Source organism: Ctenocephalides felis, unplaced genomic scaffold (assembly GCF_003426905.1).
Source record: "Ctenocephalides felis isolate EL2017-DRISC unplaced genomic scaffold, ASM342690v1 CF-g0.4_SCAFFOLD_03571, whole genome shotgun sequence".
In the NCBI taxonomy this organism is placed as follows: domain Eukaryota; kingdom Metazoa; phylum Arthropoda; class Insecta; order Siphonaptera; family Pulicidae; genus Ctenocephalides; species Ctenocephalides felis.
Window position 1 is genome coordinate 33288721 of NW_020539725.1, and position 19312 is coordinate 33308032.

Below are 19312 nucleotides of genomic sequence, written 5' to 3' on the forward strand. Positions count from 1 at the left end.
TATTTGTATTTACTGAAATATATTTAATTATTATTATTATTATTATAAATTTCTACGTTCTATGTCGCGAAACTTTTATAATTACACATTTAACGTAAAGATACAAATACAGTTAATTCATCTTATAATTGTAGTTAAATTTTTAAAAATAGATAATTAACAAGATGTATTGCAATCCTTTATTGTAGGCCCTCTAAATAATTTTTCAGTGACGTGGATCTCTTGAAAATTCTTCTAGACTATCCTATTAGACCAATACAAAAATATTTATAAAACAATATTCTGAAATACCGTATCATAAACATTTTTTGTATTTTGGAATTATATTCATCTAAACAATTTTATATTCATACAAAAATATTCAAAATACTTTCAGTTACAATTATATAATTATTGAAAATATTTCATGTTGGTAAATTGATAATTGTATAGTCTTTAAAAAACCTATAAAAAGGCAAATAATCTAAAATCATAATATCTCACAAGACAGATTAAATAACGAATAATCCGAACGATAACAATTTTTTTTTTTGTTACAATTTATTTTTGTTAATCAAGACTACGATAACAATTAAGGATGAAATATGAGATTAACTAATTACTTTAATAATTAACTAATTATTTTAATTGTTATTTTAATTATAGGTTATAAAGTATTAAAAATTGAAAATTAAATCGTTTTTTATTGCTAAATAAGTTTCATATATGCATTTATTGTAAACTTCAATTAACAAGGATTATATAAATATCTTCTAGGTAATTCTGCGAGATTCTTTCAATTTAATTTCTTACAATTTAATATAAGTTCTTCTGCTATTTTTCATGCCTTAAATAAACCTAGTATATTGGAATGATAAATAAATAATAATACATCACCATCGCTAATGCTCACAAGAAATCTCATCTACAAATAAAATAAAAATATATTGAAAAATTCTTTGAGATGATTTTTTGAGTTGGTTTCATAGTAGATATATTACTACCTCGTACATTCTATGACTGATTGATTTTTAATTTTGTGAACCCAATATGAAATCATTAACTTTACTAATTAATACAAGTTCATAGCAGCGGAATTCTGTTAACTGTCTAGACGGCATTCAACTGGCTATGGTATTCTAATTAGATAACTTTCATATTTTTTATTAGATATTAATCATTAATAAGACAAAATTATCACCTAAATTTATTTAGGATTTTGTAAAATATATCTACAACTGGATGATTATTCAGGCATCCTTAGAGTATGTGCGTAGGTACTCTAGAATTGTCTTTGCAACTATTTTTGTAGTAAGTTACGGTTAAATATAAAACTAGACAATTAAAAATAATATATATATATATACCTACTAATAATATAAATTTCGTTAATTATATGATTGGGGCCCATAACCTGCATGACCGTACTACGTGCTATAACGATTTACTATTTAATATTCAAATAAAAATTAAATACTCAAATTTTAACTTAAATTTTACAAAATAAGTTATCAAAAAATTCTTCACAATAATTAATTCTTTATGTATTGTTGATTTTTTATCAATTTTTTTATACCAATGTGGATCATTTAGAGTACAAATTCCACGACGGTTTTTTACGATTTTATTTGACTAATACCAATAAAGAATTAGAGTAAACAGTATTTTACAACAGGTGCCATATTAATAATGTAATGACTATTTCCATGCATAAATAATCTCCTCGTCCGTCCATCGCACTCTCGAGACGAACGAACGCCTTTCACGCTGTTATATGCAGATTAAATCGCTTGCCCATGATATAACGTTACATGCAGTTACAACACAGACCGCAGGAATGCCTCGGGCTTCAGATGCATTTAGAGAGTTTTTTCGCTGCGATTCGTTTTACACTCAAACTCATCTAATTCATGTCAACATATTTTGATACGTATATCTGATACAATCAATCTCTTAATAGGTCGTTTAACATCAATCAATTCGTACAAGTCGGATGGCTTGTAATTGAACTGCGAGTAAATTTGATAAGGTGTTCTTTTTATTTACAACTTGAGGTTGAGGTTGAGTAAAGATCATGGAGGCGTTGCAGTATCACTAATCTTATTTATATATTTTAATTGAACTTTAAGCATAATCTACACATTTTTCATGTTACTGCAAAAAAAAACTGAATTAATAGTAAGTAAACATGCAGTTGCTATATGTGTGCATAAGAATGAGCAATGCGATTTATGATTACGTTTAGATTTATTCTGAAGTTTTCACTCTCAAGTACAAAATATTCAAACGTAATTAATGCTATATAGTAGCAGACAAGCACCACATAATTAGTAATTATTAATTACTATTAGATAAAAGCAAACAATTGCAAGCTTCACACCTAGTTTATTCATACACACAAGTATATTTAAAAAGTAGCTGTAAAATATGAGAAAAGTTTCAACTGTTATACATTTTAATAACTAAATAATTTTTGTTTCTAACAAGGAGAACCTCAAGTTTACTCTTCTTTCATTTTGATGAAACTTGGTGATAGAGTTAATAGTCAAACAGAATACCTTAATATATTATAGACCTATGGAAAGTGGCTTATTTATGAAAATTAATTAAAATTGCAAAAAATAGACCGCGCGCTATACCGTACCTCTAATATATAATATTGTATTTTTTCGCAAAATCTACCAGATGACAAATTTCCTTCGAAAACAAATATAAGCTGTAAGACAAACAAATATTTATTTTCTTATTAAAGATTAGATATTAGAGCTCTATCAATTAAAGCTCCTACTTTTGGCATTCGGATTCAAAGATAAGAAAGTTAAAAACGATTAGGTTCAAATCCCATCAGCCTATATTTTTAAAACTTATTATTATTTATAAACTATATGTTATTTTAGAACAGTTAGATATTGCAAAAATATTTAAAATTATTAACTCATTTCATATTTTTTGCCAACAAAGTAATGACGAGTGATACGAAGCATTATTGAAATTATGAACTAAAATTGATCGCGTGCAAGTATAAGCAAACAAATTAAAACTGAAGTGCAATATCTACAAAATTAAGTAAATACGAATTGTATTCAGTAAAAATTATATTATCATGCCTGATTTCAACACGTTTTTATTCCCTCGTTAAAATTTTAAATGTTATTAGTTTGAATTATGAATATTTAAATGTTATTAGTATGAATTATTTATTTTAGTAGTTTTAATAAACTGTTATCATAAATAACACAAAAAAATTATTATTTAAAAATTTGCAGTAATCAATATATACACATGCACATTCGACATTTATGCATATGTATAAGTACACTTATTACAAGTTCCATATGTAAATTTATACTGCGTATATTGTTATAAGCAAGACCGTGTAAATTCAAGTTAAATACATTATTAATTTTGAAAAGTTGTTGAACTAATTGAGATTATGCATCGTCGGCTAACAGGATCCGAACTGTCCATTCGACGTGCAAAATACTTGTTTTGATAAACCGTTTTAATTGAATGCATATACTGCATTCAAAAATGTAGCAAATCGAGTGCGACTAGATATTTATGATACTCGGCGACAACTATCAAGAAATGAGCAACCAAGTGATAATTCTGTCAGAAGACATCAAGACTACCGACCCATTACATGCTAAATGAATTGGAATGATAGCCGATGCATGTCAATTTTAAATTTATTACTGCATATATAAGTATAGTTGATAATTTTATGAATATATTATAAAAATAAGTCTTTGGTGTAAATAGAAGAAAAAGTGAAGCAAAAATAAAATTGCAATATAAAATTATGCGGCGACTAGAATAATCTAGTATCTAGAATAATAATAAACAAATTGTTATTTTATACAAAACTAGAATAATAATAAACAAATTGTTATTTCAACATATCCTAAAAAGATTACTAAAAATAAGTGGTCAAAAAGAAGTTGCAAAAATGAATCATCAAAATTGCTAGATTTCTATACAAACAGAAAATCTCCACCAAACTATTCTCAATAAAGTACTGATTTATATTAGCAAGGGTTAAGTAAATTTTTTATTGTTTTTTCAACAGCAATCGGATCTTAAGAGTTCTATAAGCTTTTGGGCTAATTTGACTTAATACTACCCCGGTTTTACAGATAGCAACCCAAGTTTCAGTTGGAAATTTATTGCTATCTATATTTCCAAATAAAAACAGGTGTCGCTACTGCTTGATATGAGGCTCCTCGAAATGGGATCGAACCCGGAACCTCTAACTCCGGTCCTGTATTTGCTAACTGAACGCATTATTAAAGCAACCATTTAGTATCAAAATGTCATCAGCATCAAAGTTCGTTTTATTAGAGTACTGAAAGATTTTAATAATACGCGAATAATGTTCATAATCATATTTTGAAAAGGCATGATGTGCAAAACAATGTATTTGAATGAAATAATTTCGTTTTGGATAACAATTATTGAGGATAGGTAATAATTAAATCTTGAGAATATATTCGAAATATATTAGTTAGATAACAAACAATTAAAACAATTAAGATGACTAAGCTAGATTAAACAGCCGGATACAAGTCATACATTTCACCAGAAATAAAAACGATCTAAGGCGCAACATCAGCAAGCATCCATCTCCTAAATAAAATATATAAAACGTAAATCTCCTAGCAATTGCATCTTATACAAAACAACAACAAATAAATAATGATATCCAATGGATTCTAAGTATCTACAATATCGTAATTTTAATTTATTTACTATAATTAATGAAGAAATCTTTCAATCTCATTATATACCACAATTAATTATTTTCTAACGCGGCGTGCATGCATGAAGTACCGCGCCTTCCCAGAACATCCAAAGTTACAGATTGGTTTGCGAGTACAAGGCACTGATCATTTTGCTAATAACAAATATTATTTAATTGCATCTTTCTCATTGCCGACTTCGACTGCAGAAAATCGCAGTGCAATTACTCATCGACCTGTGTCAATTTTATTGATTCATTGCCAATACGTAGGTTTCGCTTGCGGTTAATTTGTACTTAGACTTGTACGTTTATGTGCTTATCGAATACACGGCTGTACCCACATAGAATAATACGTATGTAGGAAAAACAAACTTGTATAGTGACGAATAGTCCACACGGCACAGTTATCCGGAAATGAATTCAAAAAGCGTATCTTAAAAAAGACTATTATTTGAAACACACAGACCTACATTCTTTTTTTGGCAACAATGAATAAGTAATGTGATGATGTTTGTATAAAATTTTAGTAAGTCAATGTATATTTCTTATTGAGAAAAAAGAATGATTAATGAATTATATTGTATGACATAATTCAAATAATGATAGCTTTTATGAAATGACACACTAAATAATAAGTTGTTGTAGGTTTGTAACAAGTAATATTACTGTTTTCATTTCTTTTGTAAACTTATTATAAAAAGTACAATAAAAATTGTATATATATACATACATATATATATATATATATATATATATATATATATATATATAAATTTACTTCAAAAATTTTGGAACTACATTTTTCATTAAAAAATGACTACTAACTATAACTTTGAAATTTCGTATATCACCAGTACTATTGCAATACATGAACATTTTAATATCTCGGTTAATACATGTCTCAACATATATGCTTATGTATGAAGAGAAATAAAGAACATAAATTTAAATTGGTCGACTGATTAGATGTATTATGTTCTAGAAAGCAGCAAGTTAAATTTGTTTTTACTAATATAGTTGGTATACTGGCCAATGAATTTTGTGTTAGTATAAACTATATAAAATTATATATAATATTTATAAAACAAAGCTAGTATAATATGCAAAGCCCTTGCCCGGCATTGCTGCACCAATAAAAAAGTCAGCCCTATTAGATTAATTCTAATAACAAATATCATCAAATATGGATGGATTAACAATTGGGTTTACCATCTAAAAAATACGAAGTGAGGAGAAGTTTCAGCCCAACAGCTCATAGGACGTAAGGTTCTGATTGCTGTTCAAAATATTCAAAAAAAAAAAAAACTTTGGAAATTATGAAAACAGTTAAAATATCAACTGTCTGCTATATGAATCCAAGACAAAGCTACCGAGACAAAGCTACCGAGGCATCTGAATACGAATCAGGGTTTTCAAGATTGTAATTAATTTTTATAATTAAACCAAGCCTAAATTGTTCGGTTTGACCATCAATTATGTCATCGTGCAAAGTTTCATCAAAATCCCAGAAGAGTAAACCTGAGGTTGCCCTCGTAGGTTATTTATTTTTACTTGAAAGCGTATGTAGAAATAGATAGAGTGAATTATATTTTATTAGAAACATTTACTTGAAAAATGGCTCGCCCGTAGATAAGCGGTTAAGAGCGACGGGACCTGAATCAGAAGTCCCGGGTTCGATACCCACTTCGAGCAGCCTGTTGTCAGGCAGCAGTGACAACGGTTTTCACTTAGAAATATAGATAACAATATCTTTCCAAGTGAAAATAGCCCTCACCCGGCATTGCTGCACCAATAAATAGTCAGCCCTATTAGATTAATTCTAATAAGAAAATCATCAAATATGGATGGATTAACCATTGGGTTACCATCTAAAAAATACGAAGTAAGGAGAAGTTTCAGCCCAACAGCTCATAGGACGTAAGGTTCTGATTGCTGTTAAAAAAATATTCAAAAAAAAAAATTTACTTGAAAAAATATGTCCCGAAAATCAAATGCATCATGCATCATAGTTTAAATGAATGTTATTAACTAAAAACGTCTACAATTATTTTCTTCGCCATCATCATAAAAATACGTTTGGATAATAAAAGTGGATAATAAAAAATAAATATTGATACAGAATCGATTGGTTTTAAATTTTATGTATGCACATAAAAATTATTGATCGAAAGATCATCCGAATCTGATACTCGTAGTAACAAAAATATGCTTCCAATGCAATTTTCCCAGTGGCAAACTTCAAAGACCCCGCGGTTGATTTTAAATGAATTCACGGGTTGTTGCAGGAGGGCCCGTCTTTCTGGCGGATCGCGGTACCGTAATCGCCGCGGACTTTATGTGGTTCGCGTGCTATTTGCGTGTTTCGAATCCGCAGCGGGTCAGTAATCTGAATTCTGGCCGTGCAAGTGTGTCTGCAATGTGTATTTGTGTTAAATCAAGTGTATGCATTGCATGTCCGGAACAAAATTATGATGTAAAACGATACGTCCGTATTCGTCAGCGGATATTTCTCGCGCTCGACGGTTCAAGGCATGGAGAGCAGACCTCGCAGATTTTTTTTGCAACACCGTAAAACATATTTTTATTTGTATTTTATAAGGCAAACCATAGATCCTATCAGTGGAATCGATAGAAGTTTTAATTTCATAATAGTGAATTTGGGTTCTAACCATCTAATTTTCGAAGCTATACAGCGGAATTATCAAATAACACTTGCAATTAGTAGTATATTTTATGAAGATGCTTTTAATTGATGATGTCCTACTAATTTTATTGATTTTATCAAATTATTGGTTTCTATTTAGTCAGGCATGATGAATTTACTAAAACAATCTTAGATGGATCATAGGGAGCGTTTAGTAATCACGTAAAGCTTTTAGGAGAGGAGGGATTTGACAAAAAATCACAAATTAGCACGTGAGGGAAGAAGAGGTCTAGTAAGATATCACGTGTATTTATTTTTTACCTGATTTAAAAAAATCCAAACATTCTCTAAAAAATAAAAAATACGTTTTTTTTCGTAACTAAAAATACACGTGATATTTGGGCTCGCCCGTAGGTAAGCGGTTAGGAGCGACGGGACTTGTTTCAGAGGTCCCGGGTTCGATACCCACTTCGAGCAGCCTGTTGTCAGGCAGCAGTGACAACGATTTTCACTTAGAAATATAGATAGCAATATGTTTCCAAGTGAAAATAGCCCTTGCCCATTGCTGCACCAATAAAAAGTCAGCCCTATTAGATTAATTCTAATAACAAAATTCATCAAATATGGATGGATTAACCATTGGGTTACCATCTAAAAGTACGAAGTAAGGAGAAGTTTCAGCCCAACAGCTTATAGGACATAAGGTTCTGATTGCTGTTAAAAATATAATATAAAAAAACGTGATGTTTAATAATGAGGGAGGTAATGTTAAATATCACCACGTATCACCAAGAAGGAGCGAGAGTCCAAATACCTAAAAAAAAACGATCACGTGGTTAATGGACGCCCCCAACCGTTGGGTTACCATTAAAAAATACAACATAAGGAGAAGTATCAGCCCAACAGCTTATAATGGGTAAGGTTCTGGTTGCCGTCAAAATATGAGCAAAAAATATTTATACGTATAAAAAGCGTTATTAAGTAGATACCTGTAAAAATCTTTTCTAAAAGCTTGACAAGTATGTATCATATATATAATCTTTCAAACTACTTCTTGTATTCACCACATAACTTCATGAGATTACTGCGTAGCATGCATCACGGAAGTAACTAATAAATACGTTTTATGTTGATTGAGAATCACAAAAAATATTGGCGGGTTTTATACATGTCTTCATACCATGTCTTAAATATTAAATATCATGTCTTTTAAATTTAAGAATGTCCCTGAGCTATTAAGAGTGATAAAACATAAAGGTTTTCTTAATTTTATAAATGTAATATGTGCATATCAACGATTCAAAGAAAACCAAGAAAGCCATGCTTCAATATTGAGAACAATAAAAATTATATATCCTTCAACAAAACCCCACAAAAAAATTTATAACCTACTGCTTCACTGTCACTCAATTTATTTCACAATACGTATCATCTTTGCTTTTATGCAATATTTTTAACTCAAGCTTGATAAGTTTTCCTTTTTTATATAAATAATGATAAATAAATCTCAGTTGGGTTCAATAGGAGTGCATAGCAATTAAATTATTTAATAACTCGCGAGAACTTTTCACCATTCCCCATACCTACAACAAATAGATCCTGGAATGCTGATGCTATTAAATCTACATTTTGTGAAAAATCGGATTATTCCATCAAAGTCTAACTGTTTCCTTATGCGTGGTATGAAACATGTGCATTTCACACACGATATGGACCTGCGGTTGATGTAACGGCCGAGAGATCGGTCTTGAACTATTGCGGTACGATGTCTATGTTATATGTGCATTTCTACGATAAACCCATTGAATTTATAATATATCAAGAGATAGACTAAACTCGTATTATGATGCCAAGGGTCCCGTGACCCGTTGGAGTTGTGCAGTTCATGCTCAGAACGTTTCATTAACGCTGATCCCTAGGGATAAGATTAATTTAATTTGTTGCTAGAACACGAAAGAGATTAATATAAATGTTTCCAGTGTAAAAAATATTTTGAGCAAATATGTACTTTGGATTTATTTAATTACATTTATAAATTATGAGACAAGTTTAGTAAGTTTTATAGTACATACTGGTATTTTAAATTAGCTCACACGTGTCTATTAATTACAATGCCAAATTCTATATCAATAATTATTTAATATACTACAATTTAAGTGATAATCACTTTTAGTCACAAGAAGTATACATGCTCAAAACAAAAAGTAATTTTCAAGATACATTTTTTATTAAGGAAAATATTAAAAGTTTACCGAGCAACGTAAGATTTAAGTATTAAAAAATTATAACGGCTAAATACGTACATAAATCACGATACTGGGTAGCCTAAATAAAATAAGTTCATCAAAGCAATTTTAAGATTTTATAGGTTGATGATACTGCAATATTTCATTCGTCTACTTTGAACGTAAAATATTTATATTCTTGTACATATAAAAAGATCACAGTAACTTTATTAGCACATTAACTTGACCGTGAGATCATTTTGGAATAACAATAGATTTGTGACCGTTTGACTAGTTTAAAATTATTTAGTAGTGTGAATTAGGTACGTTTGTCATGTGACATATTTTGAGATAAATGCAATTGCTGGGAAAGGTGACGATATTATTTTGATAATGATCAATGTTAGTTACCGTACACATAACATGCTACATACTATAAATATATGTTATGGAAATATTTCAATGTAAGTTTTAATAGATAGAAAATTAAAAATAAAATTAATATAAAATTAAAATATAAAATTAAATATAAAAAATTAAAAAAAGAAAATTAAATATAAAAAAATTATGAACTTATAATTATTATTAGCAGATGCTATTAATAGTTTGTCTTTAATTTTATAGCAATTGCGTTACGTAGTTATGGAATTTATTAAAACTCTCCTTCGATAACTCAGGTTGTTGGGTTATAATTTAACCCTTGTAGCTGTGGACCGTATTAAACACTGTTTTGTTTGTATATTATGTATTTGTTGCAGTCTAGTAATTTTGTTTCGCGGGAAATGGACAATTAGTCTCATTAAACACTCCGCAACTCCCTCTAACAGGGGTAGCAACCATTCCGTGTAAAAGCTCAATGCCATGAAGTTTGTCACCTTCATGGCCAATATAAGAAACGAAAATACGTCCCACAAAAACTATCATTTTTGTCAACATATCACAAACAAGCATAGGATCGAATAGTATCATAAGCTATATTGATATGTTTTCAGTTATTAGCAATATTTTTGAAAATATGATATCATAGCAAAAGCATGTAAAGTATGTATATACTCTAGAGTGATAAGGCTAATGAAACTCACATGATAAAGGACATTTGAATGACTCAACCTGTTTATTTAATGTTAATCGATTATTTTTAAATAATATGAGTAAGTAAGTAAGTATAGAGTAAAATATTTTTAAAAGCTTTAGAATAGCAATTGTACGACCATCTTACAAAGTTTAGCGAATACTGTAAGTTTGTACTTGATATATAAAATTAGTATTCATTAAATAAATCAATCTAGGTCAATAGTACAGAAACAAATTTACATACATAGCATTTGCATGAGTAATATTACTCATTCTATTAATATTATACATAGCTTACTCTTAAGTCTAAATTTCATCATCGTTCAACTCATTGCATGAAGTTAAAGCAAAAAATAATGATATTAAAATCAAATGCAAATATCATGCCGTACTATATGAAAACAAATGACTGTTCGTCGTTTCTTATCTATCCATCTAGCCCATCAGTGTCTGATTGCCGATGTGCTTCCATTGTAATAAATTCTGTTCGGCCCGCGAAGACGTGCCACCTATTGCGCGATGTGTGTGATCGTATCTCGATCGGAGAAACTTAGTCCGAGAGACAGCGACAATTTACATAAACGTTAATCGGGAAAGCTTTCCATTACGTATTCCACAAGAAATTTCTCTATAAAATCTTATTACTCACTTGATTATACTCTTCTGCGGTTGACCTGGCAGGTGCATCTAGATTTATGCAACAAATGTGCAAAAAGTGTCCATAAACCAAAATAATTTAATTTTTTGTTGAAAGGAATCGAAAATTTTACATTTTGCTTCAATTTGTGTTTAATAAATTATTGATCTCCATTCGGTTTTTTTACAACTAAAATTTTTCTACTCTATACAGAATTTATTTTTACATACATTTTTATTCTTCTTTTTTTCTAAATATTATCTTCTTAGTAAATTCGAATCTCCACTTCAACAGTTAAAATTATACTTTATCACAAGTTTTTTAAAGGATATTGAATTCACATACTTCTATATTAATACACTTATTTATGTAAGTATGTTAACAATAATGTATTATTATAATAATCTTTGCCAAGACTCGATCCGAAGATTTCTGGAATGTGAGTAGTATATGTTGCAGATTGAGCTATGGCCGCTGTATTTTTTAATTACGGTTCTATAGTTTGCATAGGCTACACATTTTTGTTTCTTAAAATTCAATCCCCATTTATTGGGAAATTTTGAAAAAAAAATACAGTGATGTAATTAAAAACAAAATGAGTATGGATTTCATAAACCACAAATTACTACCTTGTAATTGTAATATTACTACCTTGAAACAGTTTTATTTTCTTACATCCCGTAGGGTAAGTTATAGCAATCATCCAAATATCAAAATTGAAAATTGTTGCACATCTCTAAGTATTAGAGGTTTCTGAAGTTTTGGAATACTTTAGAAAAAGTGCATGTGTGCGTGTATGTGTGTATGTAGTATGCATGTATAAATACAATTCTTCGTCGACGTTTTCGGGAGCATTGATTAACCTATTTGAATTATTCAGAAAGCATTCGAATTTTATTAATGAAGAGACGTGCTGATTAGTGATTAGAAACGAAATAGATATTTATTTCGTTTTTAGAGAACCAAGTATCCCATTTGATTGATTCAAAAGTTGGAATGTGACTTATTGCTATACTATGATACGTTTATGAGAATATAAAGTTCAAGTATAATAATTTTATTTATTGGTCCTATTTATATTTTTTTTTGATAAAGTAAAAGTAAAAGTAATAAATTACCACTAAAATTAAATAATTACTTTCTGTCGTCACATTAAATAAAAAGATTATACAACAATTTGGGATACCATTTTCTATTTGGTTTTATTTTTTGGTGTTCGGTCTTTAAATCTTGGATCAAAGTCACTTGTTTATTTTACATCTGGTAGTTTTTGACATGTCGACGTAGGTGTGCACAGTCGTTGTTTTTCATCGACTGATTGAAATTCATCGTGCACAGGAGTCGTGGGATAAATTTGCACGTGTATCGGTCCCAAGTTCTAGGTCAAGCGTCACTTCCCGTGCTGAGAAAAGCACGCGGTCGCGTTGTTCTCGCAGGCACGATTGCATATAAAATACAATAGTGCACGGAGGATTGCAATCGTCGACGATTATATTGCTTACCTATTAGTCATTATTGTATTTATGTTACAGAAATTACTAAAATTCTATATAAAACTATATATAAGCATATAAACTACGAACAAAAAACGATCCTTTTTAATAGGAATTAATAATTAATTTAATATATTTGTATTTTTAGATCATATTTGATTGATACATAACCGTTGATAATGGTGTTAAAATAAGTGTTCGGATTATTGTGAGTAATAAATTTCAAAAAGGCGTAATTGTAATGAATTGCTTTTCTTGAAATAACATTCAAGGAAACTAATTTTCGCATTTGAATCAATTTTCACGTACATACATATCTTTTTATTACAATTAATAATTCTATTATTATTCAAACTTAACTAATCTAATATTTTTCAAATTCTTGCCGGAGATTCGAACTCAGAACCTCCAGCATGTGAATCGGGAACGCTATTCTTGAGCTAATCCCGCTAATTGTTAGATTTATGAAAGCTATGTTATATTCCAACAGAAAACATCACAAAAAAATTTACATAATAAAATTGATTTATGTTGATATTGCCCATACATATATGAATCCTGAATATGCAAGACCTCGATTCTTGCAATTCATTCATATTAGGGTTTATACAAAAACCGACATTTCAGAAAACCGGTTTTCGAATTTTAATTTTACTAAAAAACCGGTTTTAACCGGTTTTCGAATTTTATATAGAAAATAAATTTTTGCTCTAACATTCTGTAATTTATCCGCAAAAGTGTAATTTAGAGCAGTATTTGACTGAATTTATTTATTGTTCAATTTTATAAATAGTAAACAAATTTATTTTAATTTTAATTAGTAGAACTAAAAAATTATAGTTTATCTCGATTAAATAAATTTGAAAATAATTATTCGTATTCATCATTTTCACATATAAGAAATAAAATATTTTCATGGTAGTGAAAAGAAAGTTTTCGAATACATAACTACATTACTTAATACATTAGATAACTGAGAACGTCTATCGAATTTCAACATAGGCGTGTCCTTTGTTTACTCACAAAATTATTAGAAAATACTCTCATACTTGCGACCAAATTATATAAATAATATATATTTGGCTATACTTGTCATTTTCCATTTATACAGTGAAAACCGACTTTTTTCACTGAAAAAACGGTTTTCGAATGCCATAGTTTTCGTCAAAAAACCGTAAATCATATTATTGAAATTTCAGCGAATATAAATAGCTATTAAATTTTTCTTTTTTTAAATGTCATTTTTCAAATCATAATTCAAGAGTCCTATAACTTATTGTAAAATTCGCATTTGAAATTTTTTTATAAAATTATAATGATATAAAATTTTTATATTTTATAGGCAACCCAAACAGTTGTTACTATGAGATAATTTTTGTGACGTTGATTGATTGAAAAAACATTTTTTGCCGGAAAACGTATTGCTATCCATATTTCGAAGTGAAAACCAATGTCACTATTTCTTGTCATCAAGCTGTACAAGGTTGAGATCGAACCCTGGAACTAATTTGTGCCAATCTACGTTGATAACCATTACACGACGACTGGCACATCAGTTATAAAAAAAACTATGTTTTATTTTAAGAACTTGTTAGCGCATTCCAGCATTTTACAATTCGAAATATAAAGAAAACACTGTGTTTGACTTCAGTACATTATTTCATTTTGTTACGTTAGATATTATGAGTAATCGGTATTACCATACAATATAATTTAACTCTGTTTTCTTCAGCAATCAGAAATACATAAGGATTCCTATAAGCTAAATTGACAATATTTGAGAGCGATGTCTAAGAAGAACTCCAGTGAGATCTTCTTAGTTTAACTATTGAAAAGATAATGTTATATTGAAGCTAATCTAAAACTAATAATGTCCTAAATCCTTATTCCCTCTAATAAAAATTCGTAAATGAGATTTCTTAAACATTCACAATAATATCATAAAATAAACTCCCATTAGTCTACGATCTTAGATTCTCCGGTGATAAAACTCATAGTACTCGTTATCGTTTAGTTTTATCACGCTAATTACATTAATGATCTCAAAAATCGCTTTGAGATGAGCATTAACTCAAATTACATCTGACCAGAGCTGACCCCAGGTGTTACAAGAGTGTTATACAACAAACGAAGAGGCGGCGCGCAAATCGCGTTTCCGACCCAGCGGATCGCTCAGCGTTCCAGTGACCCATTGTCCCCTTAACTCGCGCGGTCATTCTTCGAGCGCGTCGCCGGACGCCCGCGCGAATCGAGGAATTATGCAAATATTGAAATACCGTGAACCCGAGAAACTGGTGATAACGCCCAGAATATTGAACGAGGAGTCGAAGGATGGAAAATTTAGCGCCGATCACCCATTCAAAACGTAAATCATAATGAGTAATTGTAGTGAATAAAAATACTCTAAGTTGTAAACTATTTGTTATTAATTGATGTTATCTATTATATTGATTGAAAGTGAAACTTCAATACTTTCATTGGGCTAGAAGTTATTCAATTTGTTCAAATTACATATTTTCTATAATCCACCAATTTTGATTTCGGTCAATTATATCGAAAATCTATATAAGATATTAATTGTGATAATAATATCCATTAAATAATTGCATCATGAACTTGGTTCGACCAGACTTTTATTTATTAAGCAAATATATTTTTTTTCTTCAATAGCAATCAGAATACAGTACAATAATATGAGCTATTTGGCTTATATCATTCACACATATACATTCACACTAGAGATGGGTAACTCACTCCGGAGTTATCACTCCAATACAACTCCTCCCTCGGAGTGAATCCGAGTGGACTTGTTTCACAGGATTTGTCATATCCGACTTCCTTAAACTGGAATTAAATCTGTTAACTCGTACAGGCATTTAGTGTTTTTGCCGTTTTTGCTTTAGGAAGGGGAAGCGGTCACTTTCTTGTCTCGCAGGCAGTTTTATGACCTTTTTTTAGGTATGAAAGTCAAAATAAATACCATTGTGTATTCTCCAGAAAATACAAAAAAGTTAGTTTAAAGATACAGAACAATGAAATTGTATTCAAGTGTGAATAGCTCAAATGTATAATTTATTGAATAGTAAGGGGTGATATTTCTAACTATGACAATCTTTGGCCGTAAATTACGGCGATCAAGAATATACATACCGAAAAATATACGAAACGAAATACATTTACTTAATCTTGTTATTCCATAGTCTGAAATAACAACACTTTAGAGTACAAAATTTATCAGTGATATCATTAGTATTTAAGCAGTAAAAAATATTCAGTATTATATTATTACTTTTACACAATTATTTAATTGTGTAAAAGTAATAATATGCTAATCGAACTACGCGATAAAATATTAATTCTCAAATGGAAATAGCAGAAGAAAAATTTTGAAAGCAGAAGTATTATGTTTTGCTTTTATTACAAAGTTTACTACATAATTTTTATATAAAATTAATCCAAAAAATCAATTATTTTCTCATCAAAAGAAAATCATTAAATTGAATTTGACTCTCAAGTTTTGCGTTTTTACTTTGGTCAACACTGCTAAAAATACGAGTCACTGAATCGATCATCTGGTCGACCGAAAAATTTTACAATCCGTCATTTATTCGTGAATTTTTTAGAAAAATTATTTTATTGATAATTTTTCATAAATTTTTATTTCAAATAGTTAATGGGATTTGACGAATCCTTAGATACATGAACAGCTTACTATAGAACACATTTGTTTCGAGTATTTCGGTTTCAAAATTGTCGGAGTCATGGAGTTGTTTAGCGAATATAACTCCACCATGAAGCGGAGTCAAATCCGAGTCGATCCGGCTACGGATATAATAAGCCATCTCTAATTCACACAAATAAATACACATATAAATTATTGTGATAAATATTATATCCCTAGTTGGAGAATCACTCCAATAAGTGAAATCGCCAATACTATTCATATGTGCAAAATTATGGCAGTGCTAAAGATCGTGAATATTATCAAATAAAATAAAACTGATTAATTTTAATGTCAAATTAATTATTTTTTACAATGATCTGATTTCACCCCCATCGGCTCCCAATCTAAAAAATATCGCGTGATTATAAGAAGCAAGTCAATGGGCCGAAAGGGTAATGAACCCAGATGCACGTCGGTGCATTTTTGCACGATTACATATTTTGGATAAGACCGGTATTATCGAGTATTTTGTTGCATCATTTTCGTTAATAAGAAAAAAATCTGAATGAAACGTTATTAGGTCAGAAAGCGGTACGAAACGAGTTTAAGGAATCCCAAATATGGCGAAATATTGACACATTTTATATTTCATGTACATTTTATGTTTATTGTTTAGGGAGTGTGTTTACAAATCTACAAATCAACAAATCTACAAATTTACAAAGTATGTAATTTAATTGTTTTTATCAAATTAATTATTTTATTTAACTTATTGCCGGTTTTATAACAATTCTTCAAGCAATTGTTGCAGATTAAAAACTAATAATTCAGCATTTAGCTTTTGTAATATACATTTATTCCCATAACGTTTTCCTCATTCGTGCTGAAACCAGATTTGCTAATTGCATATTCTTTCTTCCTGAGGAAACCAGTGTTATCTCCGCTAATCTAGGAGAAAAAATGCTCGCATACTATGCGAATACACCGACATCTAACTGGATGCTGCACAATTCTTCCGGCGAATCTTTGCATTCTAGCTCATAAGAAAATAAAGTTCGAAAACTATAATTTCTATTAATATAGTTTTATTAATTCTATTAATAAAACTATATTAATAGAAATTTTCAAGTTACATTTATAATTTATAAATAGTTATAAACAAAACCCAATGTTTATTAGTTTGATTGCAATATTTAATTTTTAAAAAAATTAATAATTTGTTTAATTTTTTTTTTAATCTTAAATCAAAATCTAGATATTTTTGTCAAAATGCTTTTGAATAAATTGAATATTTTTTGATTATTTGATGAATCATTGAGTGAAAATCTAATGAATCTAAAATATGTTTCCACTCCTTAAATCGTTTGTGAGTGCATAACTCGTTTTAAATTAAATTTATATAATAAATTATATAATAAATAATTATATAGATAAGCATAATTCGATATAATTAAATAGTAGTATATGTTTCAAATAGTTCACTACAACTTTACTAAATAACATAATATTTGTAAATCAAGTATATGCTTTAAGAAATTTATAAAAGATAAAGTTTTAGTAGTTTGAAAATGAAGTTGAATTCAAAGATCATGATTTGCAATAAACACAATTTAATACATATAATAAATAATCAAAATTCTGATAAATTTGTGGAATACTGACCCTAAAGTCTGTCTTGACGTAAAATAAAGTAAAATATACTTTCAGGGAAAAAAAATTTGTTCGATCCAAATTATTTAAAAAATATGTGCACGTGCACATAATTAGTAGTCTTATTAGCAATTTGATACTAATATTATTAAATTGATATTAATAATGGTAATCGACAATTAGTAAGAGGGCATCTATTAGTTTTTCAATCAAGTGATCAATTTTTGAACATTTATGGAATCTTTCTCCCACCTTGGCGAAACGTGGTGATACTTAAAGTTATCCCTTAAACATCACGTGTATTTTAGTCTCTTGAAAAAATCGTAAAATTATTGGATTTGGCCTTTTCGTTAAATTTAGGTAAAAAATAAATACACAATATTTCGTGATTTTTTTCCAACCCTTCCCCCTCTTGTAAGCCTCGCGTGATTAATGGACGGCCCCTAATAACGTTTATTAAAAATTATAATAAAAACTAACTAATCACCTGATCACTTTTACAAGATCACATGATGTACAGATGCAAAAGATGATAGAAATATGTATTTAGTATATAAAGATTTATTATATTAAAATAATTAAATCGATAAATCGCCGGTAGCTGCCGACCATCCGCCCGGAAGCTAAAATTATTCTGCAGCAAGTACCATATAGATAGATGATATATCTGTTGGCACTTATTTTCGCACCGTCCTGTCTTGTTATGACAACTTGGCATCTTCGTCGTGTATCATTAAACATCATTACAGGCCGTTAATTCTACATAATTCCGCGTACGAGTTTCGTACATAGTAGAAATATTACACACATTCATAAAGTACGAAGAATACATAATAATACATATTCGCAATACGAACTCATGAGAGTGCGAGCCGCAAAGAGGTCACCCGTTTGTCTTTGCGAGATTACTATCATTACGGGCATTCGTGTCGATATAATTTAATTTCTTGCTGTATTATTGTTTCAATTGCCACAATTACAATGTGCAAGTCTAAAATTATATAATTATTGCGATAAGTATTTGTTTTAGTTAGTCGATTGAAAGTTCCCGCGCTTGAACTTGTATTCATTCTCATTCATATTGAGATGATAAGGTGCCTTTCAATTAACTAATTTAACTTTTTTTTAATATAACTTTATTCTGCAATATGTTTAAAGAGATCAATAAGCAGATACTAATATATGACTATAAAAAAGTAGATTTG